Source organism: Onychomys torridus, chromosome 12 (genome assembly GCF_903995425.1).
Source record: "Onychomys torridus chromosome 12, mOncTor1.1, whole genome shotgun sequence".
Taxonomy (NCBI): domain Eukaryota; kingdom Metazoa; phylum Chordata; class Mammalia; order Rodentia; family Cricetidae; genus Onychomys; species Onychomys torridus.
This window is the reverse complement of record NC_050454.1, coordinates 39868988-39886373: the sequence shown is the minus strand read 5'-3', so window position 1 is coordinate 39886373 and position 17386 is coordinate 39868988.

The following is a 17386-nucleotide window of genomic DNA, read 5'->3' as shown; positions in this document are numbered from 1 at the left end:
TGAAGACTCTGACTTGTACTACACTATCAATACTGGATCCTCACTTGGACTCGTCTTGGATGCCCTGTCGTTACCCTGTACCGTGAAGGTCCTGCAGCTTTGGATCTACATGGCAGGCCCCTTCATGTGCTCCAGGAGTTCATAGATTAGGCAGATAAGGGGTAGGCAAACTCATAGCCCTGGATCTGGACCTAGATGGTAGCTGAGTTGGACAGCCCGCCAGTTCTCCTACATCTACTGTCAACAGTGTCTCTACTGTGCCGCCCAGGTGAGGTGCAGAGTCTGCTCTCTTGAGTGCTGCAGCCTTTAAGGGTCAGGGGCCAGCTCGCCCCACTCTCATGGCCCAGGGACCAACTCTCCAGCCTGCTGCAGGTGGCAAGGCCTGGGAAGGGGTCACCTTTTCCTCATCCATGCCACCACGTGATAGATGCAAACTCACTTTTAAGTATGTGCTGACATTGGATTACTAGATGGTATATCTTTTTGTAACCTAATACACTCCTTATTTTGTTTCACCTACCCCTTAATGTTTCTAGGTGTCTGAAAGTTACACCATAATTCAGCAAAAATGCAGTCACAGAAATGTGTAAATTTTATTTAGAACACTAATAAGTAATTTGAAATTGGTAGATTCGAAACAAAATTGGATGTGTTTAAGATCAATTGGGAGAGTCATAGGCATGGCTAGTGACTAGCGAAATAATGTAAATGCTAAAGAATATGATTTTAAATGGATTATAGTTTTATTCTCATCTCATATGCTGTTTTAGTGATTTCCCCACCCAATGATAGATTCTCAGGTTTGGAAGCTTCTAACACAAGTCACCAACTGCATGTGGATGTCACTGAACATGGATGATTAGGATCAGAAAAAAGACCTAAAGAAAGATGTTTTCAATGTTCTAGAACTATGTTCTGGAGAGATTATGACATTACATTGTGCGAAGCACTCCCAAGAGGCATGTATCTAAGGAAAACTCTGGAAAGTTGTAGAGTGAATCAATAGAGAACAATTTTTCCTCTTATTATTACCACTAGGCAATAATGAAGTATAATTTTGTTACTTAGGAGAAATGATTTTCCATTACAAAACATATATTTGTAACAGGAATATAATGAAAATACCTCTATTGGAATTGAGAGCATCTTTTCATGACACTTAGAAACAGTCTCCTAAAAATCGTTTTCGAGTAGTAACCAGGGGCTCCTCAGAAGAATTAAATTAAATCTTTGTCTATTAAATATGATCATAAGCAAAACACAACCCATTACCATATTTATTTTGAAAATATTTTTATAAAATCACAAATTTGAAACTATGGTTATAATAAAAAAATTATAAAATCAATTAAATACACATTCTATTATGTAAAATCTTAAGAATAAAATCAAAACAACTTACTCTTTAGTGACCAAAATAAAAATGTTTGCTTATACAGGGGAATAAACATGTTCATTAAAACAAATAATATTCTATTTGTTCTGTTAAATTTCTTGTTGCCATTATTTCAAAGAAATCAGGACAAAATGAATAAAATAGAATTTGTTTAATTTGACTTCTAATAGAATTTTTTCTTTCTCATATCCGATTTTAGCTAAATTTTGATTATTATATTAACCAACAATTTTTTGTTCAGTTTTGCCTGATCTTATCAAAACCCTTAAAAACTATGACATTTTGGTGATACTCAGTCTACTATCTTAGAATGTTTTATTAGGAAATTCTTTGGATAATACAGTAAGGAAAAAGTTGAGATTCTATGAATGTGTAACTGAATCTGTGGGTGGATATTTCCCTGGCTTCCTGAGGGATTGCCTTGCTGGTCTCTATAGTGGTTGTTCAAGTGTGCACTTCACCAACAATAGAAGGATGTGAAAAGAAATGACAAAATAGTTATGATGTGTATTCCCCTGGTGGCTAAGGATGTTGAACATTTCTTTAAGTGTGTCTCAGCCATTTGAGTTTATTCTTTTCAGCATACTCTGTTAAGATCTGTACCCCATTTCTCCATTGGGTTATTTGTTTTCTTTCTTTTTTTGTATGTGGATTTTCAAGACAAGGTTTCTCTTCTTAGCCCTTGCTGACTTGGAACTCACTCTGTCGACTAAGCTAGCCTTGAACTCATAGAGATCTGCCTGTCTCTGCCTCCTGAAAGCTGAGACACAAGGCATGCGCCACCACTGTCTGACTCATTATTTGTTTTCCTTATACCAGTTTTTGAAATTGTTATTTATTTTAGGTATTAACCCCCTATCATATTTGTAGTTTGTAAAAAGTTCAGCACATTCTGTAGCACAGATGATCCAAATGATGCTGTCCTTTGACATGCAGGAGCTTTTCAGTTTCATGAGGTCCCATTTATTAATTGTTGATCCTAGTGCATGTGCTATTGGTGTTCAGAGAGTCCTTTCCTGGACCAATGGATTCCCCAGAACTACCCACTTTTTCTTCTATCACGTTCAGTGTATCAGACTTTATGCTGAGGCCTTTGATCCACGTAGAGTTGAGTTTTCTGAAGAGTGAAAAGCATGGATCTATTTGGATTCTTCTTCTTCCAGCCATCCCATTTGACTAGCACCATTTGTTGAACATACTGTCCTTTTTCCAGTCGGTATTTCTGCTTCTTTATTAGTAATTGGATATCCATAGGATTGTGGATGTGTGTCTGCAACTTCAATTTGATGCCATTGAGCACTCTGCATAGTTTTATGCCAATACCTTGCTGTTTTTATTATTATTCTACAACAGAGAAATTTGCACAACTATGTTCATTACTGCTCTATTCTTAATAGTCAGAAATGGGAAAAGGCCTAGATGTCTATCAACATATTAATGGATGAAATACATGGTACACTTATACAATGGAATATTACTCAGTAGGAATCTTTGCCCTGGAGAAGATCGGCATGGTGGGGAGGGTCTGAGGGAAGGCGGGTGTGGAAGGGGGGAGTACGGGGAGCCCATGGCTGATATATAAAATTAAAACACAAATATCCGTATAAAAATAAAATTTGAAATAAAATTTAAAAAAGAAAAATAAGAAAAAAATCTTAAAATGTGAGGGTAAATGTATAGAGGAGGAAAAAAATCTGGAATGAGGTAACTTAGATAGAAAAGGACAAATGTGTTTGTTTATATGTGGATGTTAGCAATTAAGTCTTCCTCTGTAAGCAGGCTGCATTCTATAGAACCATAGAGGTTACATATAGAATAAGATAATGGGGTGGGCGGTGGATCATCCTAGGAAAGGGAAAGAGAAAAGGTAATTATGGACGGGTGGGAAGGGGATTGGAACAGGAAGACCAAATGGAGTATGATGGAGGAGTATAGGAGAGCAGCTAAGACTAGGGACTTTTGAGGAGTTGAATGGAAATCCAATACATTAGAAACTACTAAAGTATATATACATGTGAAGGTGATTAAAACAAAACAACAACAAAAAACTGTGGTGATATTATGTTCCCCAAATGTGTCAGAGTGAGTGTATGTAGTTCATTAAGCAGGTGTAACAGTTAATTTTTTATTCTTCATGCTAAATGTGATGTATATGTTACATAGAATTCAACTCATTTATCACAGATGTTATTGTCAAATAAATATATTTATTCCATAAAATATTGTCAATAAGCATGATGCTTTTTTCTGTACGAAGTGATATAAGTTTATAGAAGCAAGCCCATGTTTAGGCTATCTCATTTAAACACATGGTTGTAGCTGTTACAGCTTCTGATTGAAATGTTGATGCAAAAATAAAATATTGCCTGGAAAGAAAAGGTCAAAATCATAAAATTTGTTCATTTCTAGATCTTCATTTAGCACTTATGATTAAATTTTGGTTTAGTTTTTTTGTACAATTGTGAAAATGTATGACATCGCATTTATCTTGTACTCCTTTAGATAATGTGTTCTGTATGTTTTTTCACACAATGGCTTAACTATTTTCAAATAATGACAGTGTATTTATTTTGTCTACTTCATTACTTATCAATATCTACCCATTGTTATAAATCAAAATTTATTTCTAATTTTATTTATTATCTTGTATGAAGCACATAATTCTTTTAGTATTTGTGCTCTTTACTTTTTACTTATTTCTTTCATACAATATATATTACATAATCCCCTTCCTCCCCACTTCTCTCCTTCCCTATACCCTCTCCATCTTCCTCTTTCTCAGGATGTTCCTAATCAGCACCACCAGCCTACAACCAGGTGTTTAAATCCAACAGCCTTATGTATTTCTCACTTGAAACACTATATGCTGGGTCCACTACTAGGGAAGCAAAAGGATGTGAAAGTATGCGTTTGTTTTGTTCTAAAAGGGTTAGCTTGAGGGAGGATTCGTATTTTCAAAGTGAATAATTTAATCAGCCTTAAATGTTGTTACTAATTTGTAAGAAATACAATTTTATGAACAATGGATGTGACAATTGACTTCACAAAGGGCTACCAATATACACAGAAGTTGGGTTTTGTTATTACATTTCTAGTAATTTGATTTGTTACAGCTGGATCCATGTCAGTGGGAAGGACACAGGACTTCGATCTTGAGAGATTTCTTTGCTTTCCTGCATGTAATGGGCATTTCTTGTGTAAGCATTCTCTCCTGGGTGTCAGTTGAAAATTTCCAGCACCAATGTCCTACATTCTAGGCTAGTGTTATTCTAAAGAAATGGTACATTAAGCAAAGAACAAATGGGCCATTAGTGGATATTTAATTTATTTACCATGTCTTTTAACTATTTCTGATTATATAAAAGCTGTTTGAGATTTTTTTTCAGGCAAACATTGTTTAAGTTACATAAAGTAAAAACTAATAATTTTGCCCATAGACATGAATTTTTGAGGTAAAGGGATAATATATCCTATGGTGAATGAACACATGTGTGTATTTGAATTATCTTTTAAGCCCCTGATAACATTCCTGCTCTCTTTCCTATGTTGGTGTTAAGTAAACTAATATGCATGCAGAAGTTTTATAATTGTATAAAACTTTTGACTCATTTTTACAGTAGTTTGTATTGGGTAGCTGTTCCAGCTTTGACCTGAAAGAACTACCCCAATTGAAGCTTCCAGTACCTGTCATGCCTACCTGTCACTACCTGCCCCTGAGGCAGGCCAAGACTGGAGCCCTTGAGACCCAAGATCCGGATGTGCCAGCTCTCTTGGTTGCTGGTAATCTTAGATGTTGGATGGTAGACCAAGCAGAGTTCTCTGGAGAACACTGCTGAACTGCACCTCTCCCAGAACCTGTAACCTATCACTTTACTTGTTGTAAATTACCCCCTCCCCCCAGATAAACCTCCCTTTTAACTATAGAGTTGTCTTAATAAATCCCTCAATAGGACTTCTCTAGTACTTCATGTAAAATACCTAGTGGGTAGCCATTCCAGCCTTGACCTGAGTTCCAACACCCACTGAGGCTTCGGTAATGGTCACGCCTACAAGGCAGGGCTGAGAGAGGATGCTGAAAACCTAGGATCAAGAGGAGCGGTCCCTCTTGGTTCCAGGACCCTGGACACTGGAGGTAGACCAAGCAGAGTTCTCTAGAGAACACCTCTGGACTGGACTGTGCCATATCTTTCCCAGACCTAACCCTTCATTTGTAAGCTACCCCACAAAATAAACCTCCCTTTTAACTATGTAGAGTAGTCTTAATAATTTCATCAATATCTGGCACCCAAAGTGGGGCTTTTGTGTATATTGATACAAATACAGAACTATGTTTGTTATAATGTACACATATTTTTACTCTTATTTTAAATATTTGTATATTGATACAAATGTAAATTTATATCTGTCATACTGTATGTGTGTTCTACTTCTGTTTAAGATATTCTGTATATTGATATATATTTAGGATTATTATCATATTGCATATTGCACTATACATTCCTACCTCTGTTAAAGATATTTTCTGTATTGTCACAATTTTAAAGTCATTGTCCTTTTACTGTACATTTGCTTACAGACTGTTTACCTTGTTTATATGAAGCCATAGTCCTTAGGTTGTTTAGGTAGATAAGACTTACAGATTTATTGTTACCTATGCTTGTCATCTCTATAATTATGTTAGTTAGGTTATCCAGATTTATAAATACATAGGTCAGATGGACAGGTAAAATTCAAACACTTCATGGACCTAGACAATATGGCATTTAAATAACTTAGAATTCTGTTGACCTGAGACACAATTGCTCCTGACAGCAATTTGATCCTGAGAGAATGTTGGGCTTCTAAGACATTTCCATTTGGAAGTTTGTCTTCTTGGCACAAAATGGCCTACTGGGCAAAGAACTGCCCTTGCCTCAACTGCTGACAGTATGAATGCTGTCCTTTCTGGACAAGTGGGACACAAGGAAAGTGACCACTGTACTTTGCCAAGACAGGGTAAGATGGTCTTTCAGAATTCCTGCTTCTGAAAATGGTCTGTCAGATACTCTAGGCCTGTAGCCAATTTGAATGTACCAACAATGCTGAGAAACATTAGGTGACTGTCCAGGCTGCCAGCTGTCTCTGTCTACTCTTGCAAAACTCCCGAAAGTTGCTTGTGTCCTTCTTCCATTTCTCAGGTATTATTATATTCCTTCTCAGGTCTTTGATGAGGTTGAAGACTAGCAGTTATAGTTACAAATTTATATATATATATATTATCTTAAATAGAATATATTAAATATTAGACTCAGGTACTTTAGGATAGGATTCCTTTTGGAATGATCTTTGTAACATGTCACCTACCCACACTCTAGACTTCCCTGGATTTTAGTATGTGTTTTTTGCTTGATATTGTTTGCATTGATTGTAGTTCTAACTTATCTAGGTCATTATCCCTCATTACTCCTGGACAATATTTGATAACCATTTCTTTGTATATAGTCTTGTATTAGGTTAGAACCTTCTTATTTAGACAAAAGGGGGACATATAGTGGGTAGCCATTCCAAACTTGGCCTGGAAGTTCCAGTACCCATTGAGGCTTCAGTAATGATCACGCCTACAAGGCGGGCCTGAGAGAGGACACTAAAGACCCAGGATCGAATGAGAGGGATCTCTTGATGCCCAGACCCTGGACGCTGGAGGGAGACAGAGCAGAGTTCTCCAGAGAACACCGCCAGACTGCGTGTGTTCTTTCCCAGACCCTGCATCCTATCCCTTCATTTGTAAGCTACCCCACAAAATAAACCTCCCTTTTGACTACATGGAGTGGCCTTAATAAGTTCACCAATAGCAGCTTTATGCTAAAAGCACCAATTATGTTATTACAGAATATCAGCCCCCCTTGCATTGCTTCTGTCTACTTATCTCCTTTATAGCCCATAAGCAAAGTTGCAAAAAAAATGTGGATGACTCGTTGTTTTTCAGGTTTCTCTTTTTCTTAGTGTAACTTACATAACTGTTTTGTTTGTTTGTTTTTGTGTATTGTTTTTCATTTAGAGTGACATATTATCTTCCATTGGTAGCATTAGGGATTAAAGACTGTGGCTGACTGTGTGACCACTTGGCAAACATGTCCTGTCTCGGGAGTCTAGCTTCTGTTAGTAGAGAACTTAGAATGTTGGTCTTATTTGTTTGCTTCTGTATTTTCTTCACCTTGAGTTCAAATCATTTATGAATTTTCATTCTATCAAGACTGAGAACCACTAGTTCATTACAGGGTGTATGATATTTCTAAGATTCTGTGCTTACTGCTAAAATTTTAGATTCTAAAGTCTTCCTATGATTGACTGTATGTCTAAGGGTTGCAAATCAGTACAATCCCTATTTCTCACTTTAACAATTTGCCATGTGACTACTGGAATGTATTAATAAATTATTATTGATACTCTATTAAATTATGATAGCTCTATTTTATTAATTTATAAAAACAAATACATATCTACACATAGGGTATAAGGACAAAGAACTAATTACATTTATATTATAATGTAATTGTTATAAATATGCATAAATGTATGTTTAATCAGTATGTGTGTTTCTTGTGTATATGCCAAAGTACAAGGAGAGGATTTTAAAATAAAATGAAAACATTAAATATGTCACAAAGTTAATATATAATGTATATGCATACATGTATATATCATACAAAGCCTGCATGTGTATGTTAAATTAATATTAATTAATTATTTATATAGAGTTATTTTTATATTAATATTTATATAGAAAATTTAAAGACTGTTCCAGGATTAAAGGCTTGTGTCACTACACCTGCCTATTTGAATTTTAATGAAAAACACTTAAATGTAAATAAATTTGAAATTTCAGTTCCTCAGTTGTATAAGATACATTTCAAATGTTTAGAGCCTATATTTAACTAGGAAAGATCAGAGTAAATAATAAAGAGATAGAAAATTACCATGGTCACAGAAATACTACTCAACAGTGATCATTATGAAAAAATAATTTCTATCCACTTGGTATTCATGCCTATCAATATTTTGCCTTATTTTCTTCTATGTGCTCTCATTTATGATTTGCCTTAATGCTTGTTAGGTAGAAAACATCAGGAATGGAGAGTTTGAAATACATGTCAAGAGATTTTTTTATATGATATGCTACATTACAACTAATTGCTGCTTCTAGTTACTTTTACCTGTTAAAAAGATGAATGACTTTTATAATCTAAGGCCATCTTCAAGTATAAATTAAAGAACGAAAATATATGCATTTATTTTTATTATTATTATTTTTTTAATTTATTATACTTGTGCCACAATTCCACACGTCAGCCATGGGTTCCCCTGTCCTCCCCCCTCCCACCCCAGCCCCCACCTTCCCCCCAACCCCTCCCCTCCATTCCCATCTCCTCCAGGGCCAAGACTCCCCTGGGGATTCATTTAAACCTGGTGGATTCAGTACAGGCAGGTCCAGTCCCCTCCTTCCAGGCTGAGCAAAGTGACCCTGTGTAAGCCCAAGGTTCCAAACAGCCAGCTCATGCACTAAAGACAGGTCCAGGTCCCACAGACTGGATGCCTCCCAAACAGTTCAAACCACTCAGTTGTCTCACTTATCCAGAGGGCCTGCTGCAGCTGGGAACTCCACAACCTTTGGTTCATAATTCATGTGCTTCCATTGGTCTGGCCATTTGTCCCTGTGCTCTTCCAATCCTGTTCTCAAACAATTCACACTCTTAAAGTCTCTTCTGTTTCCTGACAATTGGACTCCTGGAACCCCACCTGGGGCCTGGTCAAGGATCCCTGCATCCACCTCCATCAGTCATTGGATGAGAGTTCCAGCATGACAGTTAGGGTGTTTAGCCATCTGATCACCAGACCAGGCCAGATCAGGCTCTCTCCCGACCATTGCCAGCAGTCTACAGAGGATGTAACATTGTGGATTTCTGGGGACCTTTCCAGCACTCTGCCTATTCCTGCTCTCATGTCATCATCCATCATGGTCTGTTATTCCTTGTTCTCCCTTTCTGTTCTTGATCCAGCTGGGATCTCCTGCTCCCCTAAGCTTTCTTTCCCTCAAACCTTGCCCTTCATTACTCCCACTATCATCCAGGTTGTTCATGTATGTATTTTTTTTTAATGCTCTAATATTCTTACCTGATAGTATGCATCAGCACTTGCATGTGTTATCTATTTGAAAATTACAACATGGTTGGAGCATTATCTTGTGAAATTATGAAGTTCTTACATAAATCTCAATATGCAGTTAGGTGCAGAAGTTTATCTATTGCTATATATTCTCTATATTTTGCAATTGTTATTCATATTTTCATGGATATAGCATCATTTTTATTTATTGTTTAAATTAATTAACTATTTGTCTGACAGTGTACCCACCAAAAGTCCTGATGCAACTGAAAAGGTCATTTAAATCAAGTTATCTTAGAATCAAATAATCTTATACATTGTCCAATACAATATTAAAGTTAATCAATTGTGTATTGGGAACCAATGGGGTGCTGAATGAAGGCATAAAGACGGGAGAAGTACTGAGTGGATGTGTGTTGTTGACATTGGCTTAGCCATGTCAAAGGGCCTCAGGGTCTCAGACCCACAGAAAGGGCAAAACATTCCCCATATGGGTGAGCTCCAAGGGAAGGCAAATCTTTTAATTTGCTCAAAGTGAATGAATGCTGTTGGTGTGTGCAAAGGAGCAGCCGCAGCTTCCTCCTCCAGGATGACTGCAAATCAATGGAACTGACTGCTGGGGCCAGCCATTCCCTCTCTTTCTGCTGCAAAGAATAAGGGAGTAAAGTGTCTAGGTTGTGGTGGTGGCTGGTTCCATGCCATCAGAGAAATCACAGCTCACATGGATCCAGTTTTTCTGTATGCACGTCCCTGTGAATGTCCTTTTTTCATTACCTTGCTGTCCTGTTCAGGTTTCTAGGACCAGGTTCTTATAGTGAATGTTTTCAATAATCTCTAAAAGAATGTGAGAAAAAGCAGGCTTGTGTTTGGAGAGTTTGCATGTATAGTTTGGTAATGCTCTCATAATGTACAGCAACTGGCATCCTAATAAGAATTACATTATTTATGTAATATGAGTAAAAACACTGAATTTGTATGATTGTTTATTGCTTACAACTACTTTGGAATACTTCTAAGTAGTAGACATCTCTAACTTTTATTTTTAGCAAAGTATAGTTACTGATAGTACTTCATGTTTTACTTTTTGTACAATGGAAAGCTGAAGACAATAGCAGAATTTACTTCATTATATTCATTATGTCTGACTAATGCTTTATTGCTTAATTTTTAGTTAACTATATTAGCTAAATAAACTTGATAGGTTTAACATGGAAAAAAACACTCTGACAGATATGTAGGAAAACAAGTTTTTCAAGTAGTAAGTCCAGTTTTGCAATAACTTTCAATAGATAGAGGAAGTACCTGAGGATCAAACTTGAATGGAGGAAATAGATATTTTGTTTTATGGTTTTAGGGATGCTGGTCCATAATCAATATATTCTTACTGACTGTTCCTATAATGATATAGAACATTATCCTGGTGAGGGTATGATGGGGGCAAAAAAGCATAAATGAAGAAGGTTCTGAGGTCAAAATAACATTTAAGGGAATACTATACAGCTTAACATTTTCTACTAGGCTTTGTCTCCTCAGGGTCTACTGGTAATCACTAATGTCACAGTCCCAGAATGACTGTTCACTCTTTGAACCATGGGGGAACATTTAGGATTCTTCCAAAAACAAGTTTCCCCTACTGGTACTTATAAAGATACACCACTTTATTGTTATTGTTCCTTTGATTTAAATATAGCAATTAATGATGAAAGAAAACCATTTTTGTATGAGAAATTGATATGAATCTCTAAAATCTAATTGTATTTGTTCCTTGATTAAATCCTCCATGGCAGTTCACAATTGAAGATAGTTACATTTGACAATTACTGGGTGATTTGATATTATTAAAATTAACATTATTATCTCAGTGCAAGAAAATAGTCTTGAGGTATAATTACATGTTGCTCTTGGGACTGTAGATATAATTTGCTATAAAGAAGTTTGAATCTTATAATAATATCAAGTGTTTTCAATTCTTTTCCTAAAACATACAAAGACAGTACCAAATGACCTCTACCACTGATAGATTCTGTCTGAGACACAGAGAAAATGTCTGTTTGAATATGTTAGCAATGTTATGAAATTATTTGTTTACATAGAACCACTAGATTTTCACACTTGAAGACAGGGCATGCCTTATTCAGTCAAAGTCTTATGAATTTCATGAAGGTAAACTGGTTAAACAGGTTGGATAAACAGCCCAGATCTGAACATGTCTAGTCACAAGTGGCTTCCTGGATGACACATTCAGTATTCTGCTATACACAGGTGGGAAAACTTCATATGAAGTATGCACACTTTCTTCCATATTATTTTGGTTTCTTTAAAAAATCAATGTAAAGCTTCTTGATTTTTTGCCTAGTTCTGTACTTTTTCCCTACCCACCATAGGAAATTAAACTGTCAAATATGAAAAAGTTAGAAACTCAAAGCTCTTTTCCAGTGTCTCATTATTGCTGAATTTTCTTCAGTATGAGAGACCATGGTGAGATTTTAGTCTCCTCAGACTGCCTCCTGATTCTTCTTTCACCAGAAGGTTAATAACAACAACAGCAACAATAACAAATCTCTCCCTCTAGATTCATCTTTCATGGAAACCATGAAGACCTGTTGTGCCATAGGCTGATTTCTTCATACAATATAGTACAGCTTAGTTCTATACCTAATTTTCATGCTAGACACAGCTGGTTCCTTCAGAAACAAAGATTATTCATCAACGGACCCTGACAGTTCTCACAGGGGCTAAGGTGGAGCAAAGACACAGAAATAATAAAGGGAATATCAAACCTGGTGGTAAGTTGTAAAATGCATATGCACTCATGACCAAAGGTCCAAGAGGGATAAGCACAATTTTATGTTAAGTTGTTTTTGGTACTAAGGCTCTCAAGTAAGTGACTACATGGAATAGTTTGTTTTATGTGATAAGCAGATTTTTCAATCATTGGATTTAAAATAGTTTCCTATGTAGACTGGTGTTTTATGAATCAATTCAAATTGATACATTTTTCAGCAAATGTCAGCAATGAGCTGGAGTGGGGGACTTGGAAAAGTGGAGGGAGGAGAAGCTTTGGTTGGGGTGAAATGTTTGTGACTAGAATAAAAGGTTTCTTTTTTTTTTAAAGACCTTTGAGTTCTGAATATATCTTAAAGATATTCACATCAAACATTTTTAATGATTAATTATCTATATTTCAGAAGAATTTTGGAGGTTGTATTCTGTCAATAAATATTGATTACATTGTCTGTTCAGTTTACAGTGCCGCTACTTTATAGGAATTTGTGAAAGCTGTAATGTGTTTTAATGAGGGTGATCCAATTTATGTGAACTGTAAGCAGAATGTGTTGGATGGCAGATGTTTATATTTAAAATGCACTAATTAGACTAACATAGAGGTATTATCCAGCAATGGCTGCTGAAAACAGAAGGCCTAGAATCAAGTAGTAATTCAGTCCATAACACCTTGCTATCTCTGCAGTCCATGTCTGGTGCTATAGTCCTGGAGGACTCCTGGATTGCTGCTACTCTTCAGAATGCTTTGGAATTCTGAAGAAATTGGATCGAACCGTTTGTGTGGTATGAATAAAAATGGTACCCATAGGCCCATAGCAAGTGGCACTATTAGGATATATGGCCTTGCGAATAGGTGTGGTTTGTTGGAGGAAATGCGTCACTGAGGGTGGGCTCTGAGGTCTCAGATTCTCAGCCCTGTCCAGTGTGTCTCAGTCTGTTCTTGCTGCCTGTGGATCAAGATGTAGGACTCTCAGCTCTTTCTCTAGCACATCTGCCTTCATGTCAGCATGCTTCCCACCATGATAACAATGAAATGAATCTCTAAACTATAAGCTGCCACCTCAATTGAAAGTTTTCCTTTATAAGAGTTGCCATGGTCATGGTGTCTCTTCACAACAATAAAACTCTAACAAAAACACTGTCCACAACAAAAAGACAGATGAAATTATCAGCAGAAGTGGAGACAAGCAGGGCAAAGCCAGTTTTCTTCTTCAATGTCCATTTATGTGAGCTGCCACCAGAAAGTGTGGCTCAGATTTAGGATGGATTTTATATTTTAAATAATCTAATTAAGGAAATCCCTCACAGGAGTGTCCAACAGCTTGGGTTTTAGTTGATTCCAGATGTTGTCAAGTTAACAGTCAAGATGAACCATCACATCACACTTAGTACACATAGCAGAATGTTAAGCAGAATCCGAATCTCAGTGGTTGATTTTTAAGTAAACTTAGAGAGACAGAGCTCCAGCTACATGGAGAATACAGCAGGTTGTTAAGTGACTGATTGATGTCTGTGACAAAACCAATTCAGTATCTGCTCTTTGTATTGCAGGTTCATTTTTGTGTAGCTATACCATTGTTCCCTAAGGACTACTAGTTGACCTCACAGAATTATTTTGTGTCTGACAGCAGCATGTGCAGTCAAACCTGTTTTTCAGTGGAAGAACTCTCTCCTACTAACCTAAAGCAGATGGACAAAATTAAGGAGCCCCAGAAATCAGCTCTGCCAATCAAGTACTTCACAGACACCATTTCCTTCATGGCATGCTTGGGTATATGAATGGAATACCTGGGTTATACAGGGGGTGAGTTTTTGTGATCAAAGGTAAAATGCTGAATCTTGTTATAGATCCTGAAACAATGCTCAAAAGTATACATTATTTGTCTTGGAGACCGATAAGGAAGGATATTTACTCTCAGGAAAAATGTGGACATTTTAAATTTTCTATGAGCACTAATTTTTTGTAGGCAAATGACAACATTTAATTTAAAATCTTGGTTTTTTAAATAGAAATAAAGGCAATGTATGGTAATAAGAAACAACCCATTAACAAAACATACAAACAATATTACTCTGATTTAGGTAAACAGATTAGATTTAATACTAAATTAATTTGGTTGTTTCTTCTTGATACTAGGTTACCTTACTTTTATCCCCTGAACACAAATGTGTTGTCTGGGTCCTACCCCTGGGAATAAAGTGTCAATTGAATCTGATATCTAAAAGGGTCAACATAGTGGGTGAGTAATATTTCCTTCAAGCTCTTTGAACCATTATTTGATGTATTGGTAGTTTAATTTTAGGAAACAAAACCATTTAAAAGTATTGCTAGTGACCTCCACTTAGTTCTTGCATCACATGTAATTTACTTCATTATTGAACTGAAAATATAGATTCTGTTTTAAACCCATTATATATTTTCTTAAAAATATTCTATGACATTTATCTGCACTCAAGTTTTTTTTATTGTTGGTTAAAAAAAAAATAACTCTTAATAATTTTTAAACAAACTGAATTTTCTAGAAAAACACAAGAAGTAGCCAAAAGTTCATGGCTCACTCCATTACTGGTTGATGCCTTAGTACTTCTGCTTATAATAATATATCTCCTGAAAATTGACATTTTTCTGTGATTTAACATATATAATTTTTTCCTTTACCTCATAATGTTTGTTTTTGAAGCTTTCAATAACAATTGGTCCTTTTTCCCCCCCAACACTGTGGAAATAGAGGTTCAAGAAGCCAAAATCTACTTTGTCATTTAGAGACCTCCTTGAAGTCCCATCATGTCCACAGTGTCACACTGTGTCGTTGGTGCAGGGCCACCTCCCACAAGCACTCAGCAGAGCTCAACTAAAAGGGCAGCAGGAACACACAAAAGGATATTCTGTTTCCAAAATGTCATGTAGAAAACTGAAAAGTATTGTAATATTAAGTAACAAATTTAAAATATCCAGGCTACCAAAAAATATAATTTCAAAGAAAGAATGTTTAACTACAAACAACATATGACTTTCAAATCACTTGGTATGTAAGCTGTTGGGGTGCTGTATATCATTCCTTATCATGAAACAAGAGGTAAATATAAAAATTCCTTGCTAAAAAAAAAGAAGTAAGGCATTTGCTTCTTTATTAAAACATTAAAGGCATATTAAAAAGGAACATTGCATTGATGATCTTACAGAAATTGTGTTTTGCCTCAAGATTTTTTTCCATTTCAGTTTTGTTATGAGAAAACCTTAAATTAAGTGTACTCTCATGTTTAGTTAAAAGTGATTTGTCTTCAGTTGCATAAAGATAATTTATTTACTCCTGTGTATGCAAAAGTTGGAGACTAATAATGTTTTATATTAATATGCACATTTTTCTGGACTTGGTGGCACATGCTTGTTGCATCAGTATTTGGGAGAAAAATGCTAAAGAAATTGAAGTTCAAAGACACTCAGCTTCACAGAAAGCTTTAAGAAAACCTGGGCTACTTCAAATTCTGTCACAATAAATTATAAATATGTACATTCATGTGTTGCTACTGAAAGGATGCCCTAGATGTAAATATTACATGGTTCATTTTTTAAAGGAATATGCATAGCTTGGGTAGAAAATGTGTTTTTATTTTACATACACTGTTTACAATTTTCTTTCTCTTTTTAGAAAAATATTTTACATTTTTGTAATCATATGTACATCATTTCCATCTGTCTCTCTACCCCTCCTGTGTCATACCTATGCTCTCTCAAATTTATGACCTCTTTTTAAATGGTTATTGTTACATATATACTTAAATTATTGAGTTTTACACACACACACACACACACACACAAACACACATAACTTGCTGAATTTATTTAGTGTTGCTTTTATGTATGTGTGTTTAAAGCTGACCACTTGGGGTTGGATAACTATCTGGGGTCCTTCTCTGGAGAAGACTTAGTCTCCCTGTTCTCATCATCTTTTAATTGCCTATATTTTTTCTTCTGGTGTGTGGGGCTAATGAGCTCTCCCCCATCTACAATGGCATGTCAACTGATATTGTGATTGCATAGGTCATATTTAGTTACCCATATTTTTGAGATTTTTATGGGCTCAGCTTCACTGTCATATAAAAATACACTATCTCAAAGTGGTCTTCTAGATTACACAATTTTACAGTGCCATCTTACTATACGGTGTCCCATGAGCCTTAGTTATAGTAGTTGGGTTAGAAATGTATCAATTTGGGTTGAGTATCACATGGTCTGCTGTTCTCTGCAATTGATGAGTTGTGGATTTCTGCAATAGACTTCTTTACCTTCAAAAAGTGGCTTCTTTGATTCTTTTCAGTTTTATACTTATAATCATGTCACTATTAACTGAAGATAAATATTTACTTTCGATTTTAGAAATAATCATCTTTTCGTTAATTTTTCCACTATTACACTATTAGAACTTATATTAGAATTTTCTCCTGAAAAACTAAATATTTTTATGAGAATAAATTATTATGGGTAACATTATCCAAAGAAGTAAAAATATTGAAAATATTGATCTTGATCATTAAATGTTAAGTAAACTGAATCTTAAACATCACTGAGTTCGCCAACATGTATATTTGAATTTTCTTTACATCAAGGCTGCTGAAAAAAAAAAGCTTCAATTTTTAATTTCATTTTTAACAAGTAAAAAATTCACATCTAACTTTATATTTGTTTATTGTTTTTATAATTATTGTGCATGATAGATAATGATTAATAACTTTTATTATCTTTTATATTATGTTAGTTTAAAATCTGTAATTTCCAATGCCCTTCTATATGAACATCATGAGTACTGGCTATTTTTTTTAAAATTGACATACTAAATTTATTGCAAAGTGTGTATTCTAGCTTATATAAATATTATTTGCTTAAGTATAAACACATTAATTTCTGGACAAACTTGAGAAACCTGTTAGAATGATTAAATACCTTCCTTATGATTCTTTTGCAGAATTGAATTTGTAAATTGGGATAATCAGATAAATAATAGACTGTAAGCTCTTAAGAAATTCCAAGTATGTTTTGATACAACTAGTTTTCCTAAAAAAAAA